This window comes from Rattus norvegicus, chromosome X (assembly GCF_036323735.1).
Source record: "Rattus norvegicus strain BN/NHsdMcwi chromosome X, GRCr8, whole genome shotgun sequence".
In the NCBI taxonomy this organism is placed as follows: Eukaryota; Metazoa; Chordata; class Mammalia; order Rodentia; family Muridae; genus Rattus; species Rattus norvegicus.
The window spans coordinates 26,604,071-26,623,441 of NC_086039.1; the positions used below are offsets into that span (position 1 = coordinate 26,604,071).

Genomic DNA, 19,371 nt, shown 5'->3' on the forward strand with positions numbered 1-19,371 from the left:
ATCTGAGTACAATGATGTGACCAGTTTTAATGACTTTTTTTTAGTTGGGATTCATGGTCACATGATGAGGACAGGAAGCATATCTGTAGCAGATTCAAAAACCTAATACTTTCAAGTATAAGAATTTCTGGGGTTCCCTAATCTGCTTGACATCATCATTTTTTCTGTCTTCTCACATGGTTCCACCTGATCCATTTGCCTGTGCCCCCTAGATGACAAACCTTGGTGAAGTCCTTCACAATTTAGCCCAGCTACACTAGGTAGACCCCATCCAGATTGATTTGTGTGCACCGATAACCTGGTGGCATTTTCCATTTAACTCTGTTCCTTCTTACTCATTATAGAACTTCCCTCCCTCCCAAGCCTGCTTATATATAGGCAGATGGTACACTGAATTGGTCTAGCGATGCTCTTTTTTTTACCATTAATTAATCTTACTAAGGGTTGTATGTCATGTACTAATGTATGGGTATATGAGTATATCTTTAAAAGTCATTTTATTTCACTCTTCCTTGAACAGAAAAATAGAAAGAGTTTTCTAAGTCTATCTGATCCTTTCCACTTCAGCGTATATTCTATGGGTTCTATGTTATGAAATGGGTCTTAAATCCATTTTAATTACAGTGATTACTCCAATAACATTTCTGTCACTAATATATCTATATCTCGCCAAGCATGTCACAGTTGCCATTCTCAGGAATTGCAGCTGATTGATATTGATAATAGGAAATAGTCTAACATTCATTACCACAAATACTTATCAATATTGAGTGAGCTTTAATGTCCAACCATCACTTACATGAAAATATTGTTCTCCAAAAGAGGGTAACAATATCACTTTATAGAGAATTATGAGTGGCATTGAAAGTATCTATGATGTTTATTTTGTTTTGCTTCAAGAAGCATATTGTTTATGGAACTCTATTCACCAATGATCTAATATAATGTGTTCACTTCCTGTCAACTGAGAATTTATTGGAGGCATAAAATGTAGAGTGTGGGGGTTATCTCACCAATTATGTTGTGACAGTGTTTAAATTCTTGAAAATGTGTAAATATATAAGAAAGCTCTTCCGTAGTGGATTTTCAAAAAGGTTTTTACAAAACCTTAGCTGTTGTTAGGATCTGAGATTCTCCACACAGGAATGTGGTTACTTTTCTTTGTTTAGGCATCAACTTCTTTATGAAGTGATTTTACTTGGCATTTGTTTGCTTATTTTTGCAATGTACATTTCAGATGTTAATTTGCCTACTTGCTGGCAACTGCTTGTTGGCAAAATCTGAATGCATTATCATAGATTTCAGAGTTTGGGATATAAAAAAATTAAAGAAATAAAACATTAAGGAATATAGAGGACAAAGTAAGCTTAAGGACAGCCTGAGAAACAATTGATTCTTGATATAGAACATATTTATTTAGAATGAGTTGAGGGCCACATGAGTTTAGTGTAGGAATAGAAAAACGTTCTCAAGGAACATTCTCACAGATGTTACAAATGCAAAATTCCTAAATTGAGGCCTCAAGTGGAGCTGTTTTAGAACTACACTTGCCCTTCAGAGGACTCTGCAGTTTCAAGTAGTTTATCTCAGAGACAAACATGAATATACCAAAGAATGATATGGTGGCTATCAGGAGGCCTACTAGTAACACAGCAGTTAAATGTTTGCTTCTTTCTTTTCTTTCTTTTTTTTGGATTTTTTTTCTTTATAAACTTGAGTATTTCTTATTTACGTTTTGATTGTTATTCCCTTTCCCGGTTTCCTGGCCAACATCCCCCTAACCCCTTCCCTCCCCTTTTATATGGGTGTTCCCTTCCCCATCCTTCCCCCATTACGACCCTCCCCGCAACAATCACGTTCACTGGGGTTTCAGTCTTGGCAGGACCAAGGGCTTCCCCTTCCACTGGTGCTCTTACTAGGCTATTCATTGCTACCTATGAGATTAAAGCCCAGGGTCAGTCCATGTATAGTCTTTGGGTAGTGGCTTAGTCCCTGAAATCTCTGGTTGGTTGGCATTGTTGTTCATATGGGGTCTCAAGTCCCTTCAAGCTCTTCCAGTCCTTTCTCTGATTCCTTCAACGGGGGTCCCGTTCTCATTCAGTGGTTTGCTGCTGGCATTCACCTATGTACTGGCTGTATTAGCGCTTGATCAGAAATTAGGGAAAGGACACCCTTCACAATAGTCATAAATAATAAAAATATTTCAGTGTGACTCTAACCAAACAAGGGAAAGATCTGTATGACAAGAACTTCAAGTCTTTGATGAAAGAAATTGAAGAAGACCTCAGAAAATGGAAATATCTCCCAAGCTCATGGATTGGAAGAATTAATAACATAAAAATGGCCACCTTGCCAAAAGCAATCTACAGATTCAATGCAATTCCCATCAAAATTCCAACTCAATTCTCCATAGAGTTAGAAAGAACAATTTGCAAATTCTTTTGAAATAACAAAAAAACCCATTATAGTGAAAACTATTCTTAATAATAAAAGAATTTCTTGGGGAATCACCGTCCCTGATCTCAAAATGTTTTAGAGAGCAGTAGTTATAAAAACTGTATGATATTGGTACAAAGACGTACAGTTAGATCAGCGGAATAGAACTGAAAATGCAGAAATGAACCCACACAACTATAGGCACTTAATCTTTGACAAAGGAACTAAAACAATCCAGTGGGATAAAGATAACATTTTCAACAAATGGTGCTTGTTCTATTGGAGGTCATCATATATAAGAATGCAAATTGATTCTTTCCTATCACCCTGTACAAAGCTCAAGTCCAAGTGGATCAAGGACCTCTACATAAAACCAGATACACCCAAACTAATAGAAGAAAAAGTGGGGAAGAGCTGCAAACATATTACCACTTAAGAAAATTTCCTGAACAGAACACCTGTTTTGGCTTATGCTCAAATCAAGAATAGACAAATGAGACTTTATACAATTATACAGCTTCTGTAAGGCAAAGGAAACTGTCATTAGAACAAAATGGCAAAACAACAGATTGGGAAAAGATCTTTACCAATCACACATCAGATAGAGGGTTAATATCATATATAGACAGACAGACAGACAGACAGACAGACAGACAGACAGACAGATATAGAAGTTAGACTCAAGAGACCAAATAACCCTATTAAAATGTGGTACAGAAGACACAAAGAATTCTCAACTAAGGAATATCGAATGGCTGAGAAGCACCTGAGGAAATGTGCAACATCCTTAGTCATCAGGAAAATGAAAATCAAAACAACCCTGAGATTCCACTTCACAGCAGTCAGAATGGCTAAGGTCAAAAAATCAGGTGACAGTAGATGTGGGAAATGATATGGAAAAGTAGGACCACCCCTCCACTGCTGGTGGGATCTCAAGCTGATATAACCACACTGGAAATCAGTCATGATATTCTGAGGACCAAGCTATAACACTCTTGGGTACATACCCAAAAGATCCTCTAATCTATAACAAGTACACATGCTCCTTTATGTTCATAGCAACCTTCTTTATAGTAGCCAGAAGATGAAAACTATGCACATGTTCCTGAGCAGAGGAATAGATACAGAAAAGGTGGTACATTCACACAAAGGTTTACTACTCAGCTATTAAAAACAATGAATTCATGAAATTCATAGGCAAATGGATAGAACTAGAAAATAGCATCCTGAGTAAGGTAACCCATACACAAAAATCACCCATATTATGCACTCACTGATAAGTGGATATTAGCTGAAAAGTACATATTACCCAAGAAACAATTCACTGGCCACATTAACCTGAAGAAGAAAAATGAACAAAGTTCAGATTATTCAGTTCTTCTTAGAATGAGGAACAAAAATATTCATGGGAGGAAATAAAGAGATAAAGTTTGGGACAGAGAGTGAAGAATAGGCCACCCAGACTGTCCCACTTGGGGATCCATCCCATATATAGCCAACAATCAGAGGCAATATTGCTGATGGCAAGAAGTGCATGCTGAGAGGAGACTGATATAGCTGTCTGCTGAGAGGCTTTGCCAGAACATGACAAATACAGAGGTAGATGCACGCAGCCAAACACTGAACTGAGAACAGGATCCCCAATTGAGGAGTCAGACAAGGGATTGAAGGAAATTAAGGGGTTTGCACCCCTATAGGAACAGTAATACGAACTAACCAGAGCTCTCAGGTTCTAAAGCACCATCCAAAGAGTACACCCCAACAGACCCATGGCTCCAGCTGCATATGTAGCAGAGGGTGGCCTTATTGGGCATCAGTGGGAGGAGAAATCCTTATTCCTGTGCAGGCTTGATGCCCCAGTGTAGGGCCATGTCAGGGCGGGAGTTGGGAAGAGGTGTGTGTGGAAGTACCATCATAGAATAAGGGTGAGTGGGAATAGGATAGATTGTTTTTGGAGGGGAAACTGGGGAAAAGTAGAATATTTGAAACATATATAAAAAATATCCAATGGAAAAAAGAGAAAAGAAAAAGAAAACTTACATCAAAAAAATGGGATTTCAATTGATTTTGGCTATAGGTTGATGTCACTGCGCAGTTGAAGACAGGTACAGGATAGAATGAGGTCTGCCATTGGTTGAGAAGGATGGATGTATGGAAGAAATATTTTAGAGAGGGAGAGGAGATCAGAGTGAGGAGGAAGTGACCAAGAGAACATGGTATTGGATATTAATATTCCTCTCTGCACCTATTACAGGTTGTTATGACTATTCTTAAGGGAAGGATTTATACAGGAGTTTGTGCTGTCTAGATTGGTATATTATATCTTTTATAGGTAGGCAGTTTATATCCTTAGTAATTGGTTGTAAGTTTATTATGTGGATATATTGTGAATTGAGAATTTAACATGTAAATCTGATTGTTTGGATATAATTTGTTGAGTCTCAAATTTACCGGGTGGCTGGAACCAGAGATTTTGAGGCTAACAGCCATGGGGAAGAATACTAACATGAGAAAAATTATTGCTATTTCCAAAGGCCCCTTGGTGCTGGAAGTAGGGACTGCCAGGGTACACACGAGAACCAGTTCTGCCACTTTTTTTGTTGTTGTTTTTACCAAAATATTTGAATTCAGTAACATCTTACTCACATCTTGTTACTTACAATAACTTTTCTATACCAGTGGACTTCAGGAGCACTGACCTTAAATTTACAACCAAAGCCAGGAAGAAAATGCTGCTGTGTCACACAAAAATGCTAGTCTAGCTGTATCTGGCTCTCCACATGCCTGAATCTTAGGGAGTAAATGCATGTGTTCTATACAAGCCAAATTTGAAAACCCCCATAAATTATTTACAGATTTACCATTGTGTACCAGGGGTGAGGCGTTCCATTTGAAATATGCTGTTATTATAATTATCTTCCAAATAACAGGAAACATTGAGCAAAAGAGTAGCTAGCTATACCAGAGGTGAACCACCTTCAGGAAAATAAGTTCTATTAGGCAGACATTTCAACACAGAACAGTGTCTCACCAACCAAATCCAGGCTCACACAACCCTTTATAATTCTCTCCTGTGCTTTATTTAGCTGAAGTAATGTATATTAACACAACTGATATTTTTAAACTTTAAATGAGATCCAGGAAGTCATCACTCTTTTATAGATAAAAAATGATAGATGCAAATTATCATTGCTCAACCTCAGGAAACTATACATGTAAACTGGTCAACAAAAGCTTACACAAGAGACACGCCTGGGAAACCAGAAGAGACTGCACTCTGCACACATCTCTGACGCCAGAGGAAAACACCAAACGCCATCTGGAACCCTGGTGCATGGAAGCTCCCGGAAAGGGCGGCGCAGATCTTCCTGGTTGCTGCCGCCGCAGAGAGCTCATAGGCAGCACCCCTTGAGCAAACTTGAGCCTTGGGACCACAGGTAAGACCAACTTTTCTGCTGCAAGAGACCTGCCTGGTGAACTCAGGACACACAGAGGCAAAATTCCTCTAAGACCGGGCACTTCCGCTGTTTACCGGGAGTCCCAAACCCACAGATCCTGGCCCTCAGCAGCTCTCTGCTCCCAGACCCCGTGGGAGAAAGACCTCACCGCCTGGTCAGGTGGGCACTCCTGAGGCTGCAGAGCGGAAGAGACCACCAACACTGCCCACCCCTGCCCACATCCCTGGCCAAAGAGGAAACTGTATAAGGCCTCTGGGTTCCCGTAGAGGAGGGCCCAAGAGCAGCAGGAGTGCTGCATCTGAGACACCGCCAGAACCTGAAGGGATCTACCTGATAAACAGTTCTCTGCACCCAAATCCCGTGGGAGGGAGAGCTAAAACTTCAGAGAGGCAGACACCCCTGGGAAACCAGAAGAGACTGCACTCTGCACACATCTCTGACGCCAGAGGAAAACACCAAACACCTTCTGGAACCCTGGAGCAAGGAAGCTCCCAGAAAGGGCAGCGCAGATCTTCCTTGTTGCTGCCGCTGCGGAGAGCTCTTAAGCAACTCCCCACGAACAAACTTGAGCCTCAGGACCACAGGTAAGACCAACTTATCTGCTGCAAGTGAGCTGCCTGGTGAACTCCAGACACAGGCCCACAGGAACAGCTGAAGACCTGTATATAGGAAAAACTACACGCCCGAAAGCAGAACACTCTGAAAGAAAACAGGAAAACAGGTCTACAGCACTCCTGACACACAGGCTTATAGGACAGTATAGCCACTGTCAGAAACAGCAGAACAAAGTAACACTAGAGATACTCTGATGGCGAGAGGCAAGCACAGGAACCCAAGAAACAGAAACCAAGACTAGATGGCAACATTGGAGCCCAACTCTCCCACCAAACTAAAAACTGAATATCCAAACACACCAGAAAAGCAATACCTAGATTTAAAATCATATTTGATCATGATGCTGGAGGACTTCAAGAAAGACGTGAAGAACTCCCTTAGAGAAACACAGGAAAACATTAATAAACAAGTAGAAGCGTACACAGAGGAATTGCAAAAATCCCTGATAGAATTCCAGGAAAACATAAATAAACAAGTAGAAGCCCATAGAGAGGAGTCATAAAATCCCTGAAAGAATTCCAGGAAAACAGAATCAAACAAATGAAGGAATTAAAAATGAAAATAGAAGCAATCAAGAAAGAACACATGGAAACAACCCTGGATATAGAAAACCAAAAGAAGAGACAAGGAGCTGTAGATACGAGCTTCACCAACAGAATACAAGAGATGGAAGAGAGAATCTCAGGAGCAGAAGATTCCATAGAAATCATTGACTCAACTGTCAAAGATAATGTAAAGCAGAAAGAGCTACTGGTTGAAAACATACAGGAAATCCAGGACTCAATGAGAAGATCAAACCTAAGGATAATAGGTATAGAAGAGAGTGAAGACTCCCAGCTCAAAGGACCAGTAAATATCTTCAACAAAATCATAGAAGGAAACTTCCCTAACCTAAAAAAAAGAGATATCCATAGGCATACAAGAAGCCTACAGAACTCCAAATAAATTGGACCAGAAAAGAAACACCTCCCATCACATAATAATCAAAACACCAAACGCACAAAATAAAGAAAGAATATTAAAAGCAGTAAGGGAAAAAGGTCAAGTAACATATAAAGGCAGATCTATCAGAATCACACCAGACTTTTCGCCAGAAACTATGAAAGCCAGAAGATCCTGGACAGATGTCATACAGACCCTAAGAGAACACAAATGTCATCCCAGGTTACTGTATCCTGCAAATCCCTCAATTAACATAGATGGAGAAACCAAGATATTCCATGACAAAACCAAATTTACACAATATCTTTCTACAAATCCAGCATTACAAAGTATAATAAATGGTAAAGTCCAACATAAGGAGGCAAGCTATACCCTAGAAGAAGCAAGAAACTAATCGTCTTGGCAACAAAACAAAGAGAAGAAAAGCACACAAACATAACCTCATATCCAAATATGAATATAACAGGAAGCAATAATCACTATTCCTTAATATCTCTCAACATCAATGGCCTGAACTCCCCAATAAAAAGACATAGATTAACAAACTGGACACCCAATGAGGACTCTGCATTCTGCTGCCTACAGGAAACACACCTCAGAGACAAGGACAGACACTACCTCAGAGTGAAAGGCTGGAAAACAACTTTCCAAGCAAATGGTCAGAAGAAGCAAGCTGGAGTAGCCATTCTAATATCAAATAAAATCAATTTTCAACTAAAAGTCATCAAAAAAAGGAAGGACACTTCATATTCATCAAAGGAAAAATCCACCAAGATGAACTCTAAATTCTAAATATCTATGCCCCAAATACAAGGGCACCTACATACGTAAAAGAAACCTTACTAAAGCTCAAAACACACATTGTACCTCACACAATAATAGTAGGAGATTTCAACACCCCACTCTCATCAATGGACAGATCATGGAAACAGAAATTAAACAGAGACATAGACAGACTAAGAGAAGTCATGAGCCAAATGTACTTAACAGATATTTATAGAACATGCTATCCTAAAACAAAAGGATTTACCTTCTTCTCAGCTCCTCATGGTACTTTCTCCAAAATTGACTATATAATTGGTCAAAAAACGGGCTTCAACAGGTACAGAAAGATAGAAATAATCGCATGCGTGCTATCAGACCACCAGAGCCTAAAACTGGTCTTCAATAACAATAAGGGAAGAATGCCCACATATACGTGGAAATTGAACAATGCTTTACTCAGTGATAAACTGGTCAAGGAAGAAATAAAGAAAGAAATTAAAAACTTTTTAGAATTTAATGAAAATGAAGGTACAACATACCCAAACTTATGGGACACAATGAAAGCTGTGCTAAGAGGAAAACTCATAGCGCTGGGTGTCTGCAGAAAGAAACAGGAAAGAGCATATGTCAGCAGCTTGACAGCACACCTAAAAGCTCTAGAACAAAAAGAAGCAAATACACTCAGGAGGAGTAGAAGGCAGGAAATAATCAAACTCAGAGCTGTAATCTACCAAGTAGAAACAAAAACGACCATAGAAAGAATCAACAGAACCAAAAGTTGGTTCTTTGAGAAAATCAACAAGATAGATAAACCCTTAGCCAGACTAACGAGAGGACCCAGAGAGTGTGTCCAAATTAACAAAATCAGAAATGAAAAGGGAGACATAACTACAGATTCAGAGGAAATTCAAAAAATCATCAGATCTTACTATAAAAGCCTATAATCAACAAAACTTGAAAATCTGCAGGAAATGGACAAATTCCTAGACAGGTACCAGGTACCGAAGTTAAATTAGGAACAGATAAACCAGTTAAACAACCCCATAACTCCTAAGGAAATAGAAGCAGTCATTAAAGTTCTCCCAACCAAAAAGAGCCCAGGTCCAGACGGGTTTAGTGCACAATTCTATCAGACCGTCATAGAAGACCTCATACCAATATTAGCCAAACTATTCCACAAAATTGAAACAGATTGAGCACTACCGAATTCCTTCTATGAAGCCACAATTACTCTTATACCTAAACCACACAAAGACACAACAACGAAAGAGAACTTCAGACCAATTTCCCTTATGAATTTCGAAGCAAAAATACTGAATAAAATTCTGGCAAACCGAATCCAAGAGCACATCAAAACAATCATCCACCATGATCAAGTAGGCTTCATCCCAGGCATGCAGGGATGGTTTAATATACGGAAAACCATCAACATGATCCATTATATAAACAAACATGAAGAACAAAACCACATGATCATTTCATTAGATGCTGAGAAAGCATTTGACAAAATTCAACACCCCTTCATGATAAATGTCCTGGAAAGAATAGGAATTCAGTGCCCATACCTAAACATAGTAAAAGCCATATACAGCAAACCAGTTGCTAACATTAAACTAAATGGAGAGAAACTTGAAGCAATCCCACTAAAATCAGGGACTAGACAAGGCTGCCCACTCTCTCCCTACTTATTCAATATAGTTCTTGAAGTTCTAGCCAGAGCAGTCAGACAACAAAAGGAGGTCAAGGGGATACAGATCAGAAAATAAGAAGTCAAAATATCACAATTTGCAGATGATATGGTAGTATATTTAAGTGATCCCAAAAGTTCCACCAAAGAACTACTAAAGCTGATAAACAACTTCAGCAAAGTGGCTGGGTATAAAATTAACTCAAATAAATCAGTAGCCTTTCTCTACACAAAAGAGAAACAAGCCGAGAAAGAAATTAGGGAAACGACACCCTTCATAATAGACCCAAATAATATAAAGTACTTCGGTGTGTCTTTAACCAAGTACGTAAAAGATCTGTACTATAAGAACTTCAAGACTCTGAAGAAAGAAATTGAAGAAGACCTCAGAAGATGGAAAGATCTCCCATGCTCATGGATTGGCAGGATTAATATACTAAAAATGGCCATTTTACCAAAAGTGATCTACAGATTCAATGCAATCCCCATCAAAATACCAATCTAATTCTTTAAAGAGTTAGACAGAACAATTTGCAAATTCATCTGGAATAACAAAAAGCCCAGGATACCTAAAACTATCCTCAACAATAAAAGGACTTCAGGGGGAATCACTATCTCTGAACTCAAGCAGTATTACAGAGCAAGTGTGATAAAAACTGCATGGTATTGGTACAGAGACAGACAGATAGACCAATGGAATAGAAGTGAAGACCCAGAAATGAACCCACACCCCTATGGGCACTTGATTTTTTGACAAAGGATCCAAAACCATCAAATGGAAAAAAGATAGCATTTTCAGGAAATGGTGCTGGTGCAACTGGAGGTCAACATGTCGAAGAATGCAGACCAATCCATTCTTATCACCATGTACAAAGCTTAAGTCCAAGTGGATATATGACCTCCACATCAAACCAGATACACTCAAACTAATAGAAGAAAAACTAGGGCAGCATCTGGAACACATGGGCACTGGAAAAAATTTCCTGAACAAAACACCAATGGCTTATGCTCTAAGATCAAGAATCGACAAATGGGATCTCATAAAACTGCAAAGCTTCTGTAAGGCAAAGGACACTGTGGTTAGGACAAAATGGAAACCAACAGATTGGGAAAAGATCTTTACCAATCCTACAACAGATAGAGGCCTTATATCCAAAATATACAAAGAACTCAAGAAGTTAGACCGCAGGGAGACAAATAACCCTATTAAAAATGGGGTTCAGAGCTAAACAAAGAATTCACAGCTGAGGAATGCTGAATGGCTGAGAAACACCTAAAGAAATGTTCAACATCTTTAGTCAGAAGGGAAATGCAAATCAAAACAACCCTGAGATTTCACCTCACACCAGTGAGAATGGCTAAGATTAAAAACTGAGGTGACAGCAGATGCTGGCGAGGATGTGGAGAAAGAGGAACATTCCTCCATTTTTGGTGGGGTTGCAGACTGGTACAACCATTCTGGAAATCAGTCTGGAGGTTCCTCACAAAATTGGGCATTGAACTGCCTGAGGATCCAGCTATTCCTCTCTTGGGTATATACCCAAAAGATGCCCCAACATATAAAAAAGACACGTACTCCACTATGTTCATCGCAACCTTATTTATAATAGCCAGAAGCTGGAAAGAACCCAGATGCCCTTCAACAGAGGAATGGATACAGAAAATGTGGTACATCTACACAATGGAATATTACTCAGCTATCAAAAACAATGACTTTATGAAATTCATAGGCAAATGTTTGGAACTGGAAACTATCATCCTGAGTGAGGTAACCCAATCACAGAAAAACACGCATGGTATGTATTCATTGATAATTGGCTATTAGCCCAAGTGCTTGAATTACCCTAGATGCCTAGAACAAATGAAACTCAAGACGGATGATCAAAATGTGAATGCTTCACTCCTTCTTTAAAAGGGGAACAAGAATACCCTTAGCATGGAATAGAGAGGCAAAGATTAAAACAGACACAGAAGGAACACCCATTCAGAGCCTGCCCCACATGTGGCCCATACATATACAGCCATCCAATTAGACAAGATGGATGAAGCAAAGAAGTGCAGGCCAACAGGAGCCGGATGTCGATCGCTCCTGAGAGATACAGCCAGAATACAGCAAACACAGAGGCGAATGCCCGCAGCAAACCACTGAACTGAGAATAGGACCCCCATTGAAGGAATCAGAGAAAGAACTGGAAGAGCTTGAAGGAGCTGGAGACCCCTTATGAACAACAATGCCAAGCAACCAGAGCTTCCAGGGACTAAGCCACTACCTAATGACTATACATGGACTGACCCTGGACTCTGACCTCATATGTAGCATTGAATGTCCTAGTAAGAGCACCAGTGGAAGGGGAAGCCCTGGGTCCTGCTAAGACTGAACCCCCAGTAAACTAGATTGTTGGGGGGAGGGCGGCAATGGGGGGAGAATGGAGAGGGGAACACTGATAAGAAAGGGGAGGGGGGGTTGGGGATTTAGCTCAGCGGTAGAGCACTTGCCTAGCAAGCACAAGGCCCTGGGTTCGGTCCCCAGCTCTGAAGAAAAAAGAAAAAAAAAGCCTTGGGGCTGGGGATTTAGCTCAGTGGTAGAGCGCTTACCTAGGAAGCACAAAGCCCTGGGTTCGGTCCCCAGCTCAAAAAAAAAAAAACAAAACAAAACAAAAAAAAAAAAAAAGAAAGGGGAGGGGGGGATGTTTGCCCGGAAACCGGGAAAGGGAATAACAGTCGAAATGTATATAAGAAATACTCAAGTTAATAATAATAATAAAAAAAGCTTACACAAGTAGGGCCTGGAACTTGATATTCCAAGATTTATGTACATGGAAATTCTAGTGAACACTGCTAAACCTTATCTAAGTAGTGGCTACAGCCTTCTAGGACTTGTGAAATTTAGGACTAACAACTACATAGGATATCAAATACTTGCCTCTATCTCTTCTTTGAAGTGCAAGTGTTTGTGAGTGACCAGTGTAAGAGAGTGACTTTAAAATTCTGGTTTACAAAGCTACCAGAGTTGAATGACTCATTATGAGCAATCACTCAGAATCAAGTCACATAATATTAAAGTGATAGAGAGGCTACTTTTTTCATATGTGATAAGGTTTAGAGAATTGAACTAATTCATTTTTAGTTTACTGAGATTTCTCATAGAATTCTTGTAGATTAACTACAGATTTCCCCTTTGATATTTTCAAAATCATTCTTTAACTGCATACACATCCAACTGCATCTGTATTTGCTAATGGCTCCCAAACCATAAAAATGTCATGAAACCTAGTTAACTATATTAGGACAAAACATGAAATCCAAAACTATACAAAACTAATTCTAAAGGGATATAAATAAGTGCTGTCATTACTCCCTGTCATGCTGCCTGCCTTGGTATGCAGTAGATGTTCACAGTGATGTTCCTTTGGTAAACATGACTCTCTGGTTTTTTAGCAGGCATCTGGTGCAAATAGATTCTTGGATAGTGGTAATTTTGTTCATTACTTTATGACAGTACTATTGTCTGGTATGAAGTTGTGTTTATATTGTTACAGTCTTCTGAATTTCAGGAAAGAGCATGATGAACAAATGTCATTTAGGACTATATACTTCAAAGTCTCTCACACTGTGGATTCTTTAATTGTGGGTTTCTTTGTTAGTTATCATCTACAGCAAGCAAAAGCTTTTATAATATGTGTTGTGTAAGGCCATAATCGTACCCTGTGTCCAGAATTGAACTGAACCAGTTCCACAGCTCCCTGCACCCAAATACTCTGGGGGAAAGAGCTGGAACCTCAGAAGTGTGGAAACTCCTGAGAACTCAGAGGAGACAACTACTTTCTGGCACCATTCCTTACACAAGAGGGAATTTCTTAGGGCCATATGTGCTCCCTGGGCATAGGGACCCAGGAGCAATCAGGGGCAGGACAGTTTGGCTTTCTGCCTGTGCAGAGAGCTGGAAGCCAGGTGCCAGAATGGCCTGCACACCTGAGAGCAGTGGTAAGACCAACATTTCTGCTCCAGGCAACCTGGCTGGTGGCCTCAGGACACACAAAGGCAAAAGTCCTCTGGGACAGGACAATTCCAACTTCTGACTGTGCCCAGAACTGAACTGATCGCACAGGCCCCTATACCTAAATCCCAGGGGGAAGAGAGCTGAACTCCCAGAAGTGCAGAAAATCCTGAGACCACAGGACAGACTGCCACTTCTGCCTACTTCTGCTCTCATATCTGGCATGAGAGGAAACTTCATAGTGCCTCTGGATACAGAAAAATAGGAGCAGTCAGCAGCAGTTCCTGCATGCACCTGGGATTAAAATGAATTGGTCACACAGCTCCCTACACACAAATCCCCTGGGGGACAGAGCTGGACCCTCACAAGTGTGGACATTCCTAAGATCTCAGAGGAGACAATTACTTTCTGCCTACATTCCTGAACAAAGAGGAAATTGCCAAGTGTCATCTGTGCCCTCTGGGCACAGGGACCTGGGAGAACTCAGGGGCAAGACCATTCAGGTTTCTGCCTGCACAGAGAGTTGGAAGCTATTTTCCAGGAGCACCTACAATCCTGAGAGCAGAGCTCTCTGCTCCCACATCAGGCTGAAAGAAAACAGGTCTACAGGAGTGCTGACACAGAGGACTACAGAAGGGTCAAGCCACTGTTAGAAACAGCAAGACAAGCTAACACCAGAGACAATGTGATGGCAAGAGGCAAGCAAAGGAATAAGCAACAGAAAGCAAGAATATTTGGCATCATCAGAGCCCAGTTCTCCCACCGATGTAAATACTGGATATCCAAACACACTGGAAAATCAAGATTTAGATTTAAAATCACATTTTATGATGATGATAGAGGACATTAAGAAGGACATAAATAACTCCCTTAAAACTATACAGGAGGGGCTGGGGATTTAAATCAGTGGTAGAGCGCTTTCCTAGGAAGCACAAGGTCCTGGGTTCGGTCCCCAGCTCCGAAAAAAAGAACCAAAAAAAAAAAAAAACTATACAGGATAACACAGGTAAACGAGTAGAAGCCCTTAAAAAGGAAACACAAAACGACTTAAAAAATTACAGGAAAACACAACCAAAAAGGTGAAGGAATTTAACAAACAATCAAGGATTTAAAATGGAAATAGAAACAATAAAGAAGCACAAACAGAAACAGAGAATATCTAGGGAAGAAACCAGGAGTCATAGATGCAATCATGACCAAGAGAATACAAGAGACAGCAGAGAAAACCCCAGGAGCAGAAGATACCATAGAGATCATCAATACAACCATCAAAGAAAATGAAAAATGCAAAAGCTCCTAGACCAGAACATCCAGGAAATCCAGAACACAATGATAAAATTAAACCTAAGGATAATAGGTATAGAAGAGAGTGAAAACTCCTAAATTAAAAGGCCAGTAAATATGTACAACAAAATTATAAGAAAAAAACTTCCCTAACCTAAACAAAGAGATGTCCATAAGCATACAAGAATCCTAAAGAACTCCATATAGTTTAGACCAGAAAAAAATTCATCCTGTTAAATAATAGTCAAAGCACCAAATGCAGCAAAAAAAGAAAGAATATTAAATGCAAAATGGAAAAAGGTCACATAACATATAAAGGCAGACCTACCAGAATTACATCAGATTTCTCACCAGAGACTATCAAAGACAGAATATCCTGACCAGATGTCATACAGACCCTAAGAGAACACAAATGTCAGCCCAGGCTATGATATTCAGCAATACCCTAAATTAACATAGATGGAGAAATAAAGATTTTATATGTCAAATCCAAATTTACACAATATCTTTCTACAAATCCAGCCCTACAAAGGATAATAGATGGAAAACTCCAACACAAGGAGGGAAACTACCACCTAGAAAAATCAAGAAATAATCACCTTGCAATGAAACCAAAGACAAGAGACACACAAACATAATTCCCCTTACAACAACAAAAAAGGAAGTAAAAATTACTATTCCTTAATATCTCTTAACATCAATGTACTTAATTCCACAATAAGAAGACACAGACTAATAGAATGTATATGTTAAGAGGACCCAGCATTTTACTGCATACAGGTAACACACCTCAGAGAAAAAGATAGACACTAAAAGCCTGAAAAACAAATTTACAAGCAAATCATAAGAAGAAACAGGCTGGAGTAGCCATTCTAATATCGAATAAAATTGACTTTCGACCAAAGGTCATCAAAAAAGATAACGAAGGGAACTTTGTATTCTTCAAAGGAAAAATCCACCAAAATGAACTCTCAATTCTAAGTATCTATGCTTCATTTGCAAGGGCATCAACATTCATAAAATAAACCTTACTAAAACTCAAATCAAACATTGCACCTCACACAATAATAGTAGGAAATTACAACATAGCACTCTCATCAATGTACAGATCATGGAAACAGAAATTAAACAAAGACATAGAGAAACTAATAGAAGATGTGAACCAAATGGACTTAACAGATATTTATAGAATATCCCATACTAAAACAAAAATATATACTGTCTTGTCTGCACCTCAGGGTACCTTCTCCAAAATTGACCATATAATTGTTCACAAAGCAGGCCTCAACATATACAAGAAGATAGAAATAATCACATGCATCCTATCAGATCACCACAGACTAAGGCTGGTCTTCAATAACAAAAAAAAAACAAACAAACAAACAAACAAACAAAAAAAAAACCCAGAAAGGCCACATATACATGGAAGTTGAACAATGTTCTACTCAATGAAAGCATGGTCAATAAAGAAATAAAGAAGGAAATTAAAGACATCTTAGAATTTAATGAGAAAGAAGTCACAACATACCCAAACTTAAGAGACACAAAGAAGCAGTGCTAAGAGGAAAACTCATAGCTCTGAGTGCCTCTAAAAAGAAACAGGAGAGAACACACATTAGCAGCTTGACAGCTCACCTAAAAGCTCTAAAACAAAAAGAATCTCATAAACCCAAAAGGCATAGAGGGAAGGAAATAATCAAACTCAATGATGAAATCAACCTAGCATAATCTAAAAGGACTACACAAAGAATCAATAAAACTAAGCGCCAGTTCTTTGAGACAATCAACAAGATAGATAAACTCTTAGCCAGACTAACCACAGGGCACAAAGAATGTATCCAAATTAAAAAATGAAATCAGAAAGAAAAAGGAAGAAATAACAACAAAATCTAGGGAAATTCAAAAAATTTTTCAGATCCTATTACAAAAGCCTTTATTCAACAAAACTGGAAAATCTGGAGGAAATTTACAATTTTCCAAATTAGGAATGGATAAACTGTCTAAACAACTCTATATGTCCTCAAGAAACAGAAGCAATTATTAAAACTCTCCCATCCAGTAAGAGCCCAGCACCAGACCCATTTAGTGCAGAAAAGAATTCTATCAGACCTTCATAGAAGACCTCATACCAATACTGTCCAAATTATTGCACAAAATAGAAAAAGATGGAGCACTACCAAACTCCTTCTTTGAAGCCACAATAATGCTTATATATAAACCACACAAAGACCCAACAAAGAAAGAGAATTTCAGACCAATTTCCCTCATGAATATTGACACAAAAGCAGTCAATAAAATTCTTGCAAACCAAATCCAAGAACACATCAAAACGATCATCTTTCATGATCAATTGTCCTTCATCCCAGGGATGCAGGTATAGTTCAATATACGGAAATCTGTCAACACAATCCACTATATTAAAAAACTCAAAAAATGATCATTTCATTAGATGCTGAGAAAGCATTTGACAAAATTCAACACACATTCATGATAAAATTCCTGGAACGATCAGGAACTCATGGCCCATACCTAAACATAGTAAAAGCAATATTCATCAAACCAGTAGCTGACAAACTGAATAGAGAGATACTTGAAACAATTCCACTAAACCTGGAAGACTGCCCTCTATATCCCTACTCATTCAATATAGTACTCAAAATGCTAGCCAGAGAAATCAGACAACAAAAGCAGATCAAAAGGATACATAGTGGAAAGGACAAAGTCAAAATATCACTATTTGCAACTGATATGATAGTATATTTAACTGACTCCAAACATTCCACCAGAAAACTACTAAGCCTGATAACCAACTTCAGCAAAGTGTCTGTGTATAAAATGAACTCAAACAAATCAGTGGCCTTCCTCTACTCAAAGGATAAACAGGCTGAGAAAGAAATTAGTGAAATGACACCCTTGTGAATAGTCGCAAATAATATAAAATATCTCGGTTAGATCTAACCTAGCAAGTGAAAGATCCATGTGACAAGAACTTCAAGTCTCTGAAGAAAGAAATTGGAGAAGATCTCAGAAGATGGAAAGATCTCCCATGCTCATGGATTGTCAGGATTAATATAGTAAAAATGGACATTTTGCCAAAAGAAATCTACAGACTCAATGCAATCCCCATCAAAATTCCAACTCAATTCTTCATAGAGTCGGAAAAAGAAATTTGAAAATTCATTTGCAATAACAAAAAACCCAGGATAGAGAAAACTATCCTCAACAATAAAAGAAATTCTGGAGGATTCATCTTCCCTGACCTCAAGCAGTATTACAGAGCAATAGTGATAAAAAAATGTACGTTATTGGTTCAGAGACAGGCCGGTAGATCACTGAAATAGAATTGAAGACCCAGAAATGAACCCACACACATATGATCTTTCACAAAGGAGCTAAAACTATCCAATGGAAAAAAAAAAAGATAACATTTTCAACAAATGTTGCTGGTTCAGCTGGAGGTCACCATGTAGAAGAATGCAAACCGATCCATTCTTACCACCATATGCAATGCTTAAGTCCAAGTGGATCAAGGATTTTCCCAAAAACATGATAAACTCAAACTAATAGAAGAAAAAGTTGGGGAGAGCCTCAAATACATAGACACTGGTGAAAATTTCCTGAATGGCTTATGCTCTGAGATCAAGCATCAACAAAAGGGACCTCATAAAACTTCAGAACTTCAGTAAGAGAAAGGACACTGTCATTAGGATGAAATGGAAACCACCAGATTGAGAAAAAATCTTTACCAATCCTAAATCTGATGGAGGGCTAATATCCAACATATACAAAAAACTCACGAAGTTCGACTCCATAGAGCCAAATACCCCTATTAAAAATGGGGTACATAGCTAAAAAAATGAATTTTCAGCTGATGAATGTTGAATGGATGATAAGTATCTAAAGAAATGCTCAATGTACTTAGTCATCAGGGAATTTCAAATCAAAACAACTCTGAGATTCCACCTCACAAAAGTCAGAGTGGCTAAGATCAAATACTCAGGTGACAGCAGATGCCGGTGAGGATGTGGAGAAATAACACTTGCTCCATTTTTGGTGCGATTGCAAACTGTTAAAACCGCTCTGGAGGTGCCTCAGAATTTTGGACATTGCACATCATTAGGACCCAGCTATACCTCTCCTGGGCATGCACCCAAAAGATGCTCCAACATACAGTAAAGACACATGCT

At 39.0% G+C, this 19,371-nt stretch overlaps 1 pseudogene; it reads right to left on the reverse strand.

The window, feature by feature from the left end:
- Window positions 1-1,507: 1,507 nt before the first annotated feature.
- The window catches only part of LOC102547980 (uncharacterized), a 148,224-nt pseudogene continuing 130,360 nt past the window's right edge, over window positions 1,508-19,371 (reverse strand).